General features: G+C 41.6%; 1 long non-coding RNA gene across 1 annotated transcript in view; it reads left to right on the plus strand.

The window, feature by feature from the left end:
* The first annotated feature begins 8,117 nt into the window (after window positions 1–8,117).
* LOC142070759 (uncharacterized) overlaps window positions 8,118–18,861 on the plus strand; it is a 58,225-nt gene continuing 47,481 nt past the window's right edge. The window contains exon 1 of the long non-coding RNA XR_012666709.1: window positions 8,118–8,235. This is a non-coding gene — a long non-coding RNA (uncharacterized LOC142070759). The remainder of the gene's footprint in view (window positions 8,236–18,861) is intronic.

Here is an 18,861-nt window from a genome sequence, read left to right on the forward strand (position 1 = left end):
GATTAGTACAATATGGTATATGTCTGAGGGTACATCAAAAATATGATGTAAACAGTGCCGGAAATTTGGGGAATAATACTTGCAGCATGGATTTTAAAAAGCATTTGTCTGACAGTTGGAAACCTGGGAACCCTAACAAGTAAGAAATCCTCACATTTTTTTAACTAGAAATGTCTTGCAAATTATCTTCACAGTCGTTGTTCACATTTGGCCAGGCCTTACCCAGACAAAATGCCCCTTAAAGTCCCAGGGAGTTGTGCCCAAATACGGCAATTTAAAGACATAGTGATTTGGCTTTGTGAATCCAATTATTCCAGGGAAAAACTGAGTGTGTACTGAAGTAAATTTGCAGTTCAAACTAAGCGCTTCCAGATTGAGGGCTAAATTCTCTCTTTGGATTAGAGGATGAGCATACAAATCTCATCAGTCAATGGGAGCTGTGCAAGAGTGTGGGGGGGAGTAAAATTCATCCCATATAGAACATCGTTTTGACATTTTATCTGGATGCTGATTGGCTTAAAAAAATAAGCATTGAGATGAGATTAGAATAAACAATAAGGGTGGAATCAACTGGGGTGCAGAAAGCCAAGGTAGGGGCCCAAAGTGCGCCCCTCTGGACTCCCTGGGTATCATGAAGGTCTCTATACTAGCCTTGTGTAGGTAGTATTTGGGATGCACCTAGGTGAGGCTTGGACCCATCGTTCTATAGCTCCAGTGAAATTAATGTCTTGTACAGGTGGTGGGGAGGAACTGTAGCTATTGTTCTAGCTTTGTAGTTTTCAACAATTGTTTGTTGTAAATGTGCTTTGTGGTGGAGGAAGTTGGAAAAACAACCCAAATTTTAATAATAAACAATAGCCAACTTTTAACAGGCAGGATTTCATCAAAGTGTTGGTTTGGTTTTTCAAACTAACTTGCAAGACATTTTTTGATATTTTTACTGTTTTTCAAACAGCTCTAGGAAACATCTGTCAAATTTTAGAGTGCTTTGTCCTTGGAAGAACGTCAGAGCCTGGAAGAAGCCTACATGGTTCTAAATGAACTATTGTAAGAATTTATTTTAACACTGGGAGTTGAATATATGGGCTTAGATCCTGTGAAGGGCTGAGTATCTCCTGCCATGTTGTCATTTGAAAGCAGGACCATTTTTGAGTGAAAATCAGCACCCTCTACTCAAGATAGGTCCTAATTTCAAATAGACAGGATGTCTGTGAAATTAGGGCCATTTTCATGAATGTAAGGGAAGCAGGAAAACCTCTAAAATGAATTTATAAAGAAATTTTCTTCTGCAAAATAAAAGATCCTGCTAAGATGGGATTCATGGCCATTCATTCTCTGACAATATAGCAAAAAAGTACGTAAACTTGTAAAATATTATTTTACATATCTTCATTTTCCATAGCCATCAAACAGTACATTAATTTGTTTACTCCTATAAATATTTATATATGCTTAGGCTCACACATGGCTTTTGTCATATTTGACCTTTTCTAGTTTAATACATCTGTTTGCCAAATTATCTCTCTCTGTCAACAAAGGTTATACACTAAATGGAAAGACATTAGGGTTAACTGTACTTAGATAAATGGTTTAAGAGGAAATGCTTAGCATTTAAATTACATTCTTTATACATAACTACAGAAGTATTCTACTGGAACTGTACAGTCTTATTAAACAAAGGCTGATTACAAAGGATCTAAACTGGGATGAAGGGACCATTAAATTATTTTCCCAAAAACTACACTTTTTAGGACTTTATTTTAAAGAGAATTCTCATTGTGCCAGAACAAATTAGAGGACTGGGCCAAAAGAAATCTGATGAGGTTCAACAAGGACAAGTGCAGAGTCCTGCACTTAGGATGGAAGAATCCTATGCACCGCTACAGACTAGGGACCGAATGGCTAGGCAGCAGTTCTGCAGAAAAGGACCTAGGGGTTACAGTGGACGAGAAGCTGGATATGAGTCAACAGTGTGCCCTTGTTGCCAAGAAGGCCAATGGCATTTTGGGATGTATATGTAGGGGCATTGCCAGCAGATCAAGGGATGTGATCGTTCCCCTCTATTTGGGACATGATCATTTGACATTGACATTGGTGAGGCCTCATCTGGAGTACTATGTCCAGTTTTGGGCCCCACGCTACAAGAAGATTTGGAAAGAGTCCAGCGAAGGGCAACAAAAATGATTAGGGGACTGGAACACATGACTTATGAGGAGAGGCTGAGGGAACTGGGATTGTTTAGTCTGTGGAAGAGAAGAATGAGGGGGGATTTGATAGCTGCTTTCCACTACCTGAAAGGGGGTTCCAAAGAGGATGGATCTAGACTGTTCTCAGTGGTAGCTGATGAAAGAACAAGGAGTAATGGTCTCAAGCTGCAGTGGGGGAGGTTTAGGTTGGATATTAGGCAAAACTTTTTCACTAGGAGGGTGGTGAAACACTGGAATGCGTTACCTAGGGAGGTGGTGGAATCTCCTTCCTTAGATATTTTTAAGGTCAGGCTTGACAAAGCCCTGGCTGGGATGATTTAGTTGGGGATTGGTCTTGCTTTGAGCAGGGGTTGGACTAGATGACCTCCTGAGGTCCCTTCCAACCCTGATATTCTATGATTCTATGAACAGAAATAAGTAATACACTCTAGCTCTTTTGCAACTTTGTTTGTAAGAAAAATAAGTGATTAAAGTAATTGGAAGCCAGTAATGTAAAGGGGAGTAATAGTGTGTCTGGAGCAGCACCCCTTTGGGGGACCTTCCAAATACCCCTTTGTGGCCAAAGGCCTTCCCAGGGTGGGGGAATATGTCTCTCTGTCTTCGGTGCTCACTGAGGTGGGAGGGAGCCAGCCAGCTAATTGTCCCGTCAGTTTTACCCCTTTTCTGGATTCAGCTTCAAATGTTCCACAAAGAAAACCCAGCTGTAATTCAACACTTGTCTGTCCCTAGTCTTCTGGGAGTGGGATTGAGGGGGGCATCCTTGCCCTGTTGTTCAGGCTAGGTTCTCAGTCTCTGATTTGAGGGTGGCTAGCTCCTTGGGGTATCTCAGTTCTTCCCCAATGCCTGCTTCAGCTGGCAGGCCTGTCTCTACAAGTGAAGCTCCCTCAGACAGAGCTTCTTCCTGGCCGGTCAGCTCTGAGCCAGCCTTTCTCCCTTATTTTTCCTTCTGGGCTTGGCATTGGCTGCAGGTATAGCAGGGAGGGGCTAGCTAGGCCCAAAGGCTCTCCTTTACCCCTTCTTTGCTGGTGTGGGGCCTCTCTGACCCACCACAAGGAGAAAATTAATGACTGAGCTAAGCAATGGAAGGGGGATCATATCGGACAGTTCACTTAACATGAACCTCCCAACACATGTCTTCACTTTAATACCCTATAAAGGGCAAAGAAATCCTTTTCAGGGAACACCTGGGAAAGGAAATGACCACAGTCCACCCAGTAAGTTGGTGGCAGTGCTGCGTGGTGCCATAGGCAAGACAAAGGCACAGGTGCAATGCCAGGTTTTTCTCTCCTCACACTGAAGTGCAGGCGTCACTCATTGTTTGGTGTGTTTTATGTGTCCTCCTGTGAGCCCTAGCCATGCGAGTCTGTTACAGGCCCAGCTTGAGAGCTTGACTCTTTAGCTCAAGTGTGCTGTTAACTCCTGAGGGCTTGTGTTCCAGCACTGTGTGGCTGCCAAGATATCAGCAGTTAGAGGCCTTCTGAGGAGATTAATACTTGATTTCCAGGAAAAGGTGACAACTGCTCTGTGTTTATATGTCAGGGGCTAGCTTCTGGATTATGATACAACGTTGATACCAGCATAATCTGCTGTCTTTGGGAGAGGAAACACTGCAGCTCTCCAGATTTCAGAAGTGACTGTTCATTCAGTCCCCCAATAGTTTGGTATATGATCTGGAGCAGGACACAGAACTGTTCATCTTCACAACATTGGGTCAAATGCACACCAGGTAAGGAGTGACCAAAAATAATTGTTGTACAGTGCTGAGCATAATGGGATCTCAAACCCTGATTGTTTACCCTATTGTTATCCAATACAAAAATAGGTTGTTACTCCCGGATGGCTGGACCACAGCTCTAACCAACCAGCTCACAGCTACCTTTAGACACAGGCCCTCCCTCTCAGTCATAGTTGCAAGTGTTGTGCAGCTGCATGTCTCAACTTACTGCTGCTTGGGACCAACTATAATTGTCCATAAATGTAAATTTATGGCACTTATGCAAATTACTTGCAAATAAGAAAATTAGTTCATCACAGTCTGCATAAAATAGCTGCTCAAAACTCAGTAGCTACAGTTTTAAAGAAACTACATATAGCCTCATATCTACTCTGTGTGTGTAAAAACACATATTTACACCTCTAAGTAGTGCAAAAAATCTTGTAATACCCTACTTAATATCTGCTAGTTGGGTTATAACTTTGGGATCCTGATTCTCCTCTCACTCACTCTTCTGTACATCAAAGTTTTGTATGTAATTTCCAAGGGTTTTATAAAACAAACAATCTGAAAAAACAAGAAATTCCATCACGTGGAACTATATTGTTCCCTACATGGTCATAACCAAGATCCACACCTCAGACCTCTGTCACTGGAGTTAATGGAGTAACTGACTGAAACAGAAGGCTGTTCTCCTCTATATGCACCAGCCACTAGTGGGGGATGAGGCACACACTTTGCCAGTAGGTTTCACAATTATTTGCTAGGCACCAAAGGAATTTTGGGTTCTCTTCAAGGTTCTGGAAGGAAGTCTAAAATCTAGTAGCTATAGACCTTTCCTTCTCCATACACCCTGCCTGCCCCTGCTCTAGCATTTAGTCCTGTAGCCTGTATCTGTCTCCTGTGCCTATCACTCACATAGCTTATCCCTGCTCCTCAGCCCTCTGCTTTCTAGTCAGCCAGCTTTAGCCAGCTTTAGAGGCATTCTCAGCATGAGCACTGAGAACACAGGATAGATAGTCTCCGTCCTCAGTACCAGTGCCTGGCGCCACAGTGGATGCTGACTGTAGAAGAAGCCATCACAGGCAAAGTCCCGATTAGCTGTGTAGCCCAGTTTGGATAGACTCTTCACAGGGAGGGGAAAAGGCATGTCCCTGATACTGTGGCAACATCCCTACTTGAAAGGATAGAGGGATGACAGCTTCTTAATGAAACATCTGTAAGAATTTAACAAGGGCAAAATGTTTTTCCTAACTTCAGCAAAAACTGTTTAGACATTTCTCAGAAAGAGATGTTTCAGAAAATGTCAATCTGAGGTAGACAAGTCAGCTTGGGACATTTCAGTCCAGACAGTTGAAGTTTAGTGAAGTTTTAAGCAGCTGAAAACTGTCTTATAATGGAGAGTGTTTGGAAACCTTAACTATAGACATTGCTACCAGCTCTGGATAAATAATGTGATGCTGCCTTCAGGATGTCTTTATAAACTGTGGCAATATTTAGTCAAAAAGACAGTATGCAAATTCTACACAGAAATATGTCTGAACAAATACAGCAAAAATAAAGTGTGAAGTGTTTTCCATGTACTGGTCTGTTTTCTTACAAAACTATTACCTTTCCATAATTTCATATTCATGATAATGCTTTTGCTCTGAACAGAGCAGAAAGGAGTATGCAAACCAGGTCACTGATTCCAAAAAGAGCATTTCTCTCACTTGTAGATATCAATTTTTCAGTGTGCTATCCAAGGGTGATGCGTCCTAGCTGTGTGTGGAGACAGGGCATAGGAGTGGGGTTCAGGAGGTCTGGGGTTCCAACCCTAACTCTGACACTGAGTCATTGAGTGACCTTGAGTAAGTCATTAAGGTAAAGTGACCTTTAAGGGGATAGTGTTAACTTAAATATAATCCCTTCTGTCTGTAAATGTTTTAGCTGCCTTTGTTACAGGTAAGACTTACGATGATTGTAGCTAGAAAAAAAAAATTGCAGAGGGAAATTTTTTTTCCCCCCCTGTAGTTTGTGTTTTTGCTTTGTGCGTTTGACAGCACTGTGCTGATAGGAAAAGTGATTATCTGCCTTGTGTGGTTGGTCAATTTCCCCTTTCTTTGTGTGGGTCTTTCACACAGCCACAGGGAGGGGAGAAACATTCTTTAAAATGTGAGTGTAAAAATGCACGTGCATGCACACACACAAAGTAACAGGGGAACTTAGGGGCAGGTTTAGTGCCTGAAATTGCTTAATTTTTTTTTTATTTAACCAAATTTTGAATTGATGACGTCCCTTTAATTCTGATTTTTTTGATTGCCCAATTTGAGATACTTTAGGCATCAAAAATTGAAGCACTCAAAATTAAAGCCACTTTTGAAAATGTGTAACTTAGTGTTTTCAGAATGTAGCACTTCTAGTGTAGACTGGCCCTTGATTTGCATTGCTCCTAACTTGAGCCGCATCCACACACACGACCCCTTAACCTAAGCGGCAGTGCTCTTAGCAGGAGTTGGGTGGCCCACGGTGCGGGGAGAGTGTGTTTGTGTTGTGTGAGGGGAAATAGCACAACTCATCATCTGTTAACATGACCACTCTGTGCAGCTGGAGTGTTTCACTGTATAGCCACTCTCACTGAGTTAGGTTAACTCAAGTGTAGAGAACTTGTGCTAACTCTGCAGTGAAGTGTGCCCACAGCAGTGATTAAAGCCAAGTCTGAAGAAGAGGAAAAGTCACCATAACAAGGTTTACTGCCAGACTCTTCCTCTCCTCTCGTGATGGATTTTGAAATTCCACTTTATGTCCTACTTTTCTGATAGTCTGGAGGTATGATACATGGCTTCACTATCATCCAGCTCTTCAAAGGCGTATCTGTCCCATTATCAGGGGAAAAACCCCAACCCAAACCATATGACAACATACTGGCTTTTGCTAGTGGGATTTAAGGGCATGGTGCCCTTTGCAAAGGGCAAGTTCTTACTGTTTCTCTGAATGCAAAACTGTCAGGGACCGCAGGAAGTCACGCAACAGTGACAAATTTCAAATGACGTTATTTAAACAACGAATAACATTGAGCTGTACCATATGTTCACAGGGCCCAGTCCTGCTCCAGTAGTACTTCAGAGGAGACACACTAGGCCTACAATGCTGTAAATATCAAAAGCAGACTTTTTCATGTAGCATGCTAAATAGCAGGGCTTCAAAAGCTCACTTGTGGAACCCACAGAAGGTTTCAGTTCCTCCAAGCTGTATTCTTTCCCTTCTCCCTAGATGTACTATGTTAAAAGAATATTCTGGCATGACACTAGAAAAATATCCCCAAACCCTGCAATACCATTATTGACAGCTAGTGTGCTTGGGGCTCATAGTGTAAAGTATTACTGTGTATTTTATAAGAGCAAGGAATTTTACATTCGCTCCAGTGAAATTGGCTGTGTATCAGAACCAACACAGATGTTTACGCTAGAGCGAATCCTGCAAGACAAGAAGCATGTAGCTGCAACAGAGTACAGCTTATGGCCTGCAATAGTTCCAGTGACCCAGTGTGTATTCCTGCAGTTCATAAACTCCCTGGCTTACAACCCTGCCACTCCTCCAGTTTACCAACAACTTTCCCTATTCATTCAAGCTCAGCTGCTCAGTTCACCATGTACATCCATTCCATACAATGTTTCTGCTGCATTATGTGCTTTCTGGGGTCCCTCTGCTGCCCAAGATTTCACACAAACCAATTAACAGACACAATAGCTAATCTCCCTGCAAAGCACCAAGAATGCAGCAGTGTTCTGTGGAAAGCCCCTTACTTTCCCAATCCGTGAAAGTCAGTCATCACATGCACAGGCTTGTTGTACTACAACATGAGTCATCACTGGGAGTTTTCTATCATACACATCAGAGCAGTGGAAATAAGGGGATTTTCCTCTCCTCCAACACACTGTGTAGTAAAGTAATGGAAATATGTTACTCTTACAGGAACTATAGTATTTAACTTATTTGCTTAAATGAACCTGGAACCTGACTTAAGGGGGAGCCCTTGTTGATCTCAAGGAATCAGTTAATATGTAGTGTCTGAGGAGGAGGAAAGAGTGACTTCCTTGTCAAACGTTAACCACTCAGGTTGTGATCCTAGTTAAGCAGAACTGAATCTTATCTTATAAATACTGCAATGTCTAGAATTGCAGTAACTGAACTCTGAAAGAAGGTTCATAATCATTTGCAACAATAAACAGTTACCAGAAAGCAAAGAACCCAGGGGAAGGAATATATTTCTTCTCCAGTTGCACAAAAGCTTCAACATATGAGGTGCCAGACAAAAACTGCAATACGTTGGAGGTAAGGAACATAGAATGTGTCAACACTTTAGGGCAAACTAGAGAAGAAACATCTTTCATCAGAAATTGACAAATGTTGAAATTGACTTGAAATGTTTTGCAGAGCTGGCACAATTTTTAAGAATTTCCTCTGGAAACCAGGCAGGATTCCGTCAGTATTCTGCCCGCCAGACAGATTTTCATAGGAAACTTGCTTGGTTTCCTGCCAGCTTGTCTGCCTCGTTCTTTGGCAGCCCACCTGGCAGGTTGCTGGGGAGCCTGGGTCACATCTCAATTCTGTCTTGTGGAGCATTTTGAAATTTTTTTGCGGGGGTTCCCAAACTGGAATGAAACCAAATTTTCAAATATCAGAATCTTCTGTGAAACAGAATTACTTTTCTCTGCACAGCTGTAGTAAACTGCACTGCAGGGATATTATAATTATCCCTAAACCAATCATCATAAACCGAGAAAATTTAGAATTAATTTCAGATTGGAAAGAAATCCAAATAGGTGAAACTATGGAAATGCACTCTAGGGCACCTGAGCAACCTTAACTCTGCCCTGTGGTGACACCATTCAGCTGGCTGAAAATTGGAATTTTCTTCCCATGGGAAAATCTGAGGTTTGGTTTCATCTCAATTTGGGATGAAAAGGTAATCATTATTTCAAAATATTTTGTTTCAATCATATGAAAATATTTCATTATAATAAACATTGAAATGTTTCTACTATCATATAGCCTAGTGGGTAGAGTACTGGGCTGAAACTCTGGGTTCTGTTCCTGGCTCTGCCACTGGCCTGCTGACCTTGGGTAAGTCACTTTACCACGCTGTGCCTCCATTTCCCCATATGTAAAATGGGGATAACATCCTGACTTCCTTTTGTAAATCACTGCTCTCTAAGGAGAAAAAGTGCTATATAAGAGCTAGCTATTGTTTTATTAATAATTATGAGTGACACTTTAGTGTGTGTGGCCCTAGATTAGTCTAAATTGATTCTAAAAGACACTCATAAAATTTACAAAAATCCCTCATGTTATAACAGAGTGGTTTGGGTGTCTTCAGTTATCTCCATACCTTACCATGTGTGGATTTCTTTTAAGTTACGCCTTCGTTCTGAATTTCCTAGGTTTATAATACTTGTTTGGGAGATAATTACAACATCTGTGATGTAGTTTACCCTAAAATTACTGTTATGGACTCTCAACCTTAACTCTGTTTTTGTCTGGAAATATATATTTAGCAAAAGAGAAACAGAGAAATGCATGTAAAAATACACACATCCTCAATCTTCAAATATGCATAAAAAGGCACATCCCAGAGGTTATATTTGAAATTCTGGTTTGTGTGTCGAACAGCTATCATTTTAATGACCATCCTGAATGTAGTACTTGACAACCCCAGGCATCCACAACCTCTGTTTATCCATATCTTCCTCCTCAGAAACATTCAATCCTTTTATCTTCAAACCTGTACAAACCCCAATTGGCACAAGCCTGTGCTATATATGGTAAATATTGTATCTGGAACTTATGGCAAAATCAGGGTAAACCATTTGATGCAAGTGTTACCCATTAATACCTCTAGAACAACTTCCCCTCTGACAATAGTCTACAAATAACTGAAGGGTGTTAAACTCCAAAGGTGGACAGTAGTGCGTTAGGATGTCGTATGCAGGACTGTCTGAGAGGAAGGAGGCAAATTTATAGGGACAATTTTGGCTGAAACCCTTCCCAATGCTGTGATGCATGAGGTTGTGTACGAGTCTTCCTGAGAAAGTGTGGTGAAGCAGAGAAACTGTCCACCAGCACAGAAGGGGTTAGAGAGAGCCTTTGGGCCAGCTAGCCCTGTCCTGTTGTACCTGCAGCCAATGCCAGGCCTGGAGGGGAGAGAAAAGGAGGGAGCCTGCCTCAGTTTGGGGCTGACTGGTGAAAAGGCAAGAGCTAGCTGATCGCTAGCCTGCCAGTCGAGGCAGCCACCAGGAAGTAAGCCCCATCTTCCTGGCCAAAAGAGACAGTATGTAAGGGAGAAAGAGAAATTGCTCATACAATAGAGGGCTCTGCTTCTCGTCAAAAATACTTTCTAGTGTAGCACGCTTTTTCTATAATAGCTGACAGGAGCACCCGGCCTAAGAGGAACCCAGGTGACTGAAGCTTGGAGACCTTGTCGGGGTCTTGACCCTGCCAAATTTATGGTTGCTACATGTGGAGGAACCTGGGACTGCAGCAGGATGCCACCTAGGGTCCACTAGGGAGCACTACTAGAGACAAGTCACCACAGGAACTTGGACTTTTGGGGCCATGCCCCAAACTGAAAGGGCAATAGTTGGAAGTAGCCCGGGGCAGTGGACACAGACTCCCCTACTCAGGGGTTGACTTACACAGAGCCTTGGGCTGGGACCTGGTGAAGGGGAGGGCCTGGGTTCCCCTATGGCCCCTGCCTTAAAGACTGAGGAACCTTGACCACAGAAGCAGGAGGCAGGAACACTCCAACAACTAGTGATGTGAGGCTTTGATAACTTGACAAAACACTAGCTAATGCGCTGTGGGGAATAATCTTGCATTAGCAAGCATGTAGAGGAAAAGCACTTCTTGACTTTCTACCTCTTTCCTGCTGTGTGAAAACGGGGGGGGGGGGGGCGGAGGGGGATTAAAAAAGAGAGGTGAAGCAGGCAATATGAGAACATGTTCTTTCCTGATACTGCCATTAATTCCTAGTTCAGGAAGACAGCAAGACAGCAAGTCTGCAAGAACAACCTTTCTAGTTCTATGTGACCCAGGGACCCCTTGGTGCCAACTGGCAGACATCTCCTGGTTCAGACATCTGCATAATAGTTCACTAAAGGGTGGCATGTGAGGTCTGTACCAAGAGCCATAGCCCATTGGTCATTATAATCACTGTGAAACGTATGTAGGGATAATATTTAAGTAGTTATGTATCTACATCTCTTGGTGACATGCCTTTATCTTGGAGAGGTTCCTTTCAGGCAGGAGGTAACTGACACGTATCTCCCTGTCTGGCCATCTGTGTCTGGTAGATTACATGCCTAGATGCATATTGAGTTAGGTGCCAGTTGAGAGACTGTGAAATCTACAAGAGAGGAAATCTACAGGAAGAAACAAACAGCAGGGGGATTTTCTGTTTCGGAATAAACGCACAGAATTGGTCTGGTATATCTTGGAGTGCAAAGGGACACACTGAATCCTTCACCCAGGAGGCAAACTGACTGCATGTCTGCATCATGAAAGGAGGGTCAAAGCTAGCTTGTCTGTAAAGCACTACACAGATTCTGAGTTATCAGTCCTTTATTGGACATGAGAATATCCTGTTAATTAAGTCTAGGTTGTAGAAAGCATGTTATGATTTTATCTTATATGTAACCATTTGCTATTACCAGCAGGAGAGTGGGCCAGGGGCTGGACGCTCCAGGGAGATGCTTGGAGGGCTTGTGGGCTGGGGTGTGCCAATTGCTAATCTGTAGAGTGACAGCAGGGCCAGCAAGGCCTAGAGGAGAGTGCTTGTGTTGCCTGTGACCGGTGGAGTTGGGGAACTGAACCATGGCAGGCACAGACAAGAGTTCCTTATGCTAAGGGCAGGTAGTAGTGAGGAAGCATCACATGATGATATTGATGAAAAGCAGAAGTGTGTTCTCTTTCTTTTTCTCTTTTAAAGAAATCTCCAAGTTTCATATTAGATTCAAGGATTGTGTAAAGATCCTGTTTTCTTACTTTAGGCAAAACACTTTGGATATCCCTAATTGTTACTTGAATTTCTCAGTAGTTATTGGGTAAATGACACTGCATTGTGCTCCATTAAAGCAAATTAAATCAGTGGAAATATGTACTCTGGAAAGTTGGCAAACAGAACTCCTGAGTTCTATTAATAATCTTTTGACAGATTTCTAATGTGTTATTTGTTGAGCAGTTCTTTATTGTAACAATCCACTGTCAGGCTGAGGCCTGCATATCAGGCATAATTCTGGGGATCAAGGACTACATGTTGTTGCAAGAGAAATTACTCTTGAATGAATTTTTGCCACTGAGGATGGCTCAATCTCATCACTTCATATTATTTTCCTATTTCTTTTACTTCCTTTTCTATGGTAACCTGATTCTCATTTTCATCAGAATGAGTAAGGTGAAGAGCAGGGCACTCAGCTGAGAATCCTGGAAACTCAGATTACAAGATTTACAAAATACATCAAGCCTGAATCTACTTAGTGAAATCTACAGCAGTATGGCTGTAACCCCCGTCAGTGTGATCAGACACTTGGGAGTAAGAACTGGATGAAACTTTTTGTTGTTGTTGCAAAAGTTTTTGTCGTGAAACTCAATTATTTGGTAATTTGACAATCAACTTTCCCTCCCACTGAGTAAGCATAAAAATAGAACTGCTAACCTGTATCTAACTTTTCCAATTAACCACCTCACTTTGGTGTTATTTCTTTGTGATCTTACATGGCAATTTTGAAGCATGTGTTGCAAAACTTAGATGCATATTTGCTTGCCTGCTAATGGAAAACCCCTGAGAAATGGCAATGGGCAAAATGGTTGTTTTCCCCTAGTTTTTCTCCTGGAATGGACACAAACGGAAGAAGAAAAGGAATAGTTGTGGCACCTTAGAGACTAACCAATATATTTGAGCATAAGCTTTCGTGAGCTACAGCTCACTTCATCAGATGCATACTGTGGAAAGTGTAGAAGATCTTATTATATACACACAAAGCATGAAAAAATACCTCCTCCCACCCCACTCTCATGCTGGTAATAGCTTATCTAATGTGATCACTCTTCTTACATTGTGTATGATAATCAAGGTGGTCCATTTCCAGCACAAATCCAGGGTTTAATAAGAACGTCTGGGGGGGGGTGTAGGAAAAAACAAGGGGAAATAGGCTACCTTGCATAATGACTAAGCCACTCCCAGTCTCTATTCAAGCCTAAGTTAACTGTATCCAATTTGCAAATGAATTCCAATTCAGCAGTTTCTCGCTGGAGTCTGGATTTGAAGTTTTTTTGTTGTAAAATAGCGACTTTCGTGTCTGTAATCGTGTGACCAGAGAGATTGAAGTGTTCTCCGACTGGTTTATGAATGTTATAATTCTTGACATCTGATTTGTGTCCATTTACTCTTTTACGTAGAGACTGTCCAGTTTGACCAATGTACATGGCAGAGGGGCATTGCTGGCACATGATGATATATATCACATTGGTGGATGTGCAGGTGAACGAGCCTCTGATAGTGTGGCTCATGTTATTAGGTCCTGTGTCCCCTGAATACATATGTGGGCACAGTTGGCAACGGGCTTTGTTGCAAGGATAGGTTCCTGGGTTAGTGGTTCTGTTGTGTGGTATGTGGTTGCTGGTGAGTATTTGCTTCAGGTTGGGGGGCTGTCTGTAGGCAAGGACTGGCCTGTCTCCCAAGATTTGTGAGAGGGTTGGGTCATCCTTCAGGATAGGTTGTAGATCCTTAATAATGCGTCGGAGGGGTTTTAGTTGGGGGCTGAAGGTGACGGCTAGTGGCGTTCTGTTATTTTCTTTGTTAGGCCTGTCCTGTAGTAGGTGACTTCTGGGAACTCTTCTGGCTCTATCAATCTGTTTCTTCACTTCCGCAGGTGGGTATTGTAGTTGTAAGAATGCTTGATAGAGATCTTGTAGGTGTCTGTCTCTGTCTGAGGGGTTGGAGCAAATGCGGTTGTATCGCAGAGCTTGGCTGTAGACAATGGATCGTGTGGTGTGGTCAGGGTGAAAGCTGGAGGCATGTAGGTAGGAATAGCGGTCAGTGGGTTTCCGGTATAGGGTGGTGTTTATGTGACCATCGTTTATTAGCGCTGTAGTGTCCAGAAAGTGGATCTCTTGTGTGGACTGGACCAGGCTGAGGTTGATGGCGAGATGGAAATTGTTGAAATCATGGTGGAATTCCTCAAGGGCTTCTTTTCCATGGGACTAGATGATGAAGATGTCATCAATATAGCGCAAGTAGAGTAGGGGCGTTAGGGGACGAGAGCTGAGGAAGCGTTGTTCTAAATCAGCCATAAAAATGTTGGCATACTGTGGGGCCATGTGGGTACCCATAGCAGTGCTGCTGATCTGAAGGTATACATTGTCCCCAAATGTAAAATAGTTATGAGTAAGGACAAAGTCACAAAGTTCAGCCACCAGGTTAGCATAGTACACAAAAGAATCTATTATTATTTATTATTTTATTATTCAGAGATATATTATTGTTAGTCTCTGTCACTTGTTCCTTAGCAACTAATAGCCTTAAAAGTTAAGTATAGCCCTCTGCTAGCTAATACAGAAAGAAGCCAATATTTTTGACTGGAAGCAGAACATTCTATTGTATGAACAATTACCCTTTCCCCCCTTACATATTGACTCTTTCTTTATGTAATAGAAAACAACTGACTGATTCCTTCAACCCAGTATATTGGCCAAAGTGCTACTACCTTTCCAGTAAATTCTATGATCTTCATAGAAAGAAGCTAAACACGAGTCATTTCACACTCCGCAGGCTCTTTATCCAGATAGAATGAAAGTTCAGTCATGCAAGCAAACCTTTATCTTTCCATTAAGTTAAGTGGTGTATCTCGTTGTGAGGATATATTTGGTGCAATACTTGATTGTACACTGCTAAGCAGCGCAGTGACGTGCTTCTAAAGTGTGGCTCATCCACATGCAGTCTATCTAGCAGATGCTATGCCAATGAACTGGGATAAGTACGGTTTATCATCAGGTCAGGTTTGGAAGTCTACAGTTCCATGATAAATGAGATACATTTACTTCACTAATGCCAATTACTTCAACTCGATTTCAATCATGTTGTTTGTTAATTCTTTTACTTCCTTATTCCTCAAGTACCCATTCTTGCTCCAGCCTTTATGAGCTGAACATTTAATCCAGTTATAAACACAGAGAGCAAATAACTATCTTTGGATTTTCTTGTATTCTCAAAACATCTTATTCATTGTTGGCAAGTTTCTCAATGTTATAAAGACTGAGGCAAAGCTAGTGGTTAGAATTAATAAAATAGAATTCTCCTAATCCTTAACTTGTGATCTGGCAAGTGGGCCCTAGGAAAAACTGGGTTTTCAAGCTATAACAAACAGAATAATTCACAAATAGCTGCAAGGTGTATTTGTACAATCATTCTCTTTCTTTTATGCTCTACACTCTCTGGGATTTCACAGGGTTTTAACCCAAATACTGCCTTTTAATCTGGACAATTTGAATCCATCTGGGTAAGACTTTTACACAACTAGAGCAAGTTAGTTCAAGAAGGCGATGAAGCTCACCTTCTTTATACTTGGACATGGCTGACATCACAGAGCATACTTTATACAGATGCCTTTTTGTCTCCCGTTAGGCTGATCTGCTTTTGGCGATCAGTTCCTTTAGCTAAAAGTATTTGCACTACAGCCCTTTACCCTGCTGGCAGAATTCAGAAATATGGCTAATATAGACAATCAAGGCTAATCCATTTTTCCCCCTCCCTTCTTGTTTTCTTTTAACATCTTCATCTAAACTAATAACACAACTCCAGGATAGGATCCCATTGCCTATAAAGCTCTCAAGATTGAATTATTGATAGCTATAGATTTCATGGGGGCTATATTGCAATACCATCCGTTTATAATAGACACCGAGCAGTAATGGAAAACCCTTAACAAACATAGTTAATGTCCCATAAGACCCATATTTGATTCTCTCTCTCCTCTCTTTTCATTGATTTTAACCTAGAGAATCTTTGCCAGTGACTAACGTTTGCTGGAAGGTTACTGCTCTTGCTAGTGTTCTGTAGAGCAAAGGCTACTGAAGAGAATTAACTAGATTAGAAATAAAATAAAGGAGATGTTACAGAAGTTTAAAAATAAATGTCCAGAAGCTGTTGGAAGATGAGAGATCTTGTGCATAGTTACAAGTCTTACAGCTGACCTCTGCAGTCTTCACTACTTGTTATTGGTCTCTAACCCTAACCTTTTCTTGTGAGGGTACAGGCCAAACTAAATGTCAACTTCCTCTTTTTGTTTCCTAGGGAATTCCCCTCCCATGTGAAGTTTGAACGGAGACTTTGTTAACTGCTCAGAGATATGGATGAGTAATAGAAAGCTTTCAAAGCTGGAATTTTCCCCCTTTCACTTCCCACTCTCCATAAGAATCAGATAATTTTCACCTTTAGAAAATGACTTATCATAATATGTCCCATTCTGGGAAACTGAGGGGTGCTGATAAAACTCAGCAGCACCACACAGCATCAGGGCATATATGTTCACAATATAGTCTTATCACTTTGCCCATCAAAGATCTACAGTTACCTTCTGCAGCAAAACGTGGCAACTGTCTAAAGGTATGTCTACACTGCACATGATGGCCAGGATCTGACTCAGGTTTGAGCTGAAGCTCACCTTTTGTCTACACACAAATCAGTTTGACTCAGGCCCTAGAACCCTGCTGGGCTTGGGGGTCAGAGCTGAGTCCCTCTGCAACTCAAGTCCAAGCCCTGTCATTTTGCAGTGTCAACACCGCTCAAGCCACAGACCCAAGTCAGAATGTCTGTGTAGTTCACTATGTATGCCTTAGCGTGATTGTGAGATCTAAGTCCAGCAATTGTAAACCCAGGTTTACAATGCAGTCTGGAGGCTCAAGCGTGCACTTTGAAACAGAGTCTACAAGCCCGGGTCCCACAGACCAAGGTTTACAATGCAGTGTAGACATACCTGTAAGAGCTTACAGCAATACTGTATAATACATTTGGATGGAAAGTGGAGAATACTACCATGTGCAATTGAAGTAGGGGAACTTCTGATATTTAGAATGTAACTACCCAAACTGAACTTGGTGTGCACATTGGGGTTAACGTCACAGCTCTTGCAAAAAGTGCCAGGAGAATTTCTGAACTTCAGTAGCTAAAATCCTAGTTCTACATGTGGTATCAAATTTACTAGTCATCATCTCTGGCCTGTATGCAGATTAATAAAGGCCAGCTGGGACTGATTTGATCAATTAGTCTGACCTCCTGCATAACACAGGTCATAGAACTTCTCCATTTGAACTCGAGCCTCTGTTTTTGAAAAACATTAAATCTTGAATTTAAAATTGGCAGCGATGGAGAATTCACCACAACCCCTGGTAAAGTATTCCAGTGGTTAATTACTCTCAGTGTTAATGTCACACTGGAATTAAATTGTACATCCGCTTCCAGCCATAGGATCGTGTCATATCTGCTAGACTGGAGAGCCCATTATCAAATATTTGTTCCCCATGTAGGTACTTATAGACTGTGGTCAAGTCACCCCTAAACCTTCTCTTTGTTAAGCTATATAGACTGAGCTCCTTGAGTCAATTGCTATAAGGCATGTTTTCCAATCCTTTAATCATTCTCTTGACGCGTCTGTGAACCCTCTCCAATTTATCAACATTCTTCTTGAATTGTGGATGCCAGAATGGATGTAGTGTTCCAGCAGTGGTCACACCAGTGCCAAATAAAGAGGTAAGATAATCTCTTTACTCCTACTCAATATTTCTCTGTTTATGCATCCACGGATCACATTAGATCTTTTGGCTACAGCACCACCCGGGGAGCTCATATTCAGCTGATTATCCACCATGACCCTCAAAACTTTTTCAGAGTTACTGCTTCCCAGGATAAAATCCCCAATCCTGTATATATAGCCTGCATACTTTGTTCCTAGATGTATGACCTTACATTTGGCCATATTAAAATTCATATTGTTTCCTTGTGTCCAGTTTACTGAGCAATCCAGTCTCTCTGTACCAGTGACCTGTCCTCTTCATCATTTACCACTCCCCCAGTCTTTGTGTCGTCTGCAAACTTTATCAGTGATGATATTATGTTTTCTTCCTTGTCACATAGTGTACAGCCAAGAACTGATCCCTAGGGAAGCCATTAAAAACACACCCGCTAGATGATGATTCCCCATTTACAGTTACCATTTGAAACCTATATGGTATCTAACAAGAAGAGATAATTATATTCTCCTGCCGGCTTCCTCTGATTCTCTGCAGGGAGAAAGGGTCACATGTGTTGAGTGGTGCATTGTGTGTTGCATCATTGGTCCTCAAAGTAAATAATTTGATGCTCATTTCAAAGTGAGGGCTTTGACAAATCCCTTTCAGAGCCCAATGTGTGAGGACACTCACTTACAGATACTGAAGAGTTAAAAAGAATAGGATGATTACTTGTAAAGTGAAATCCATCATAGGAAAACACTATACCAAGGTCCTTGTTTCAGCATGCAGGGATGCAGAATACGTAGATTTGGCAGAATTCAATTTTTTTTTTTATAATCTTGAAGAATAGTATCACTGTTTATTTGTAAACCTTCTAAATTTTTTAATCATTTAGAATTTTCACAGTTGCGGGATGTTGTGGGGAGGTCAGACAACAATTATTAATGATAGTAGACATTCTGATTCAAAACATTAAATCTTTAAAACTTAAAACATCACATGTCAAAATATACAAAGTAAATATTCTTAAATCAAACTTGAACAAGTTCCCAACCAGCTTTGTTCTTACTTTGCCTGCCCGCAAATTTTGATTATTTTTGAGGGAGATATTTTTGTTGGTTGTGTGTGTACAGAGCAGTCAATGTTCACTGACATTTACTGAAAAAAACCTAATCT

The sequence above is a fragment of the Caretta caretta genome, chromosome 1 (genome assembly GCF_965140235.1).
Source record: "Caretta caretta isolate rCarCar2 chromosome 1, rCarCar1.hap1, whole genome shotgun sequence".
Lineage (NCBI taxonomy): Eukaryota > Metazoa > Chordata > Testudines > Cheloniidae > Caretta > Caretta caretta.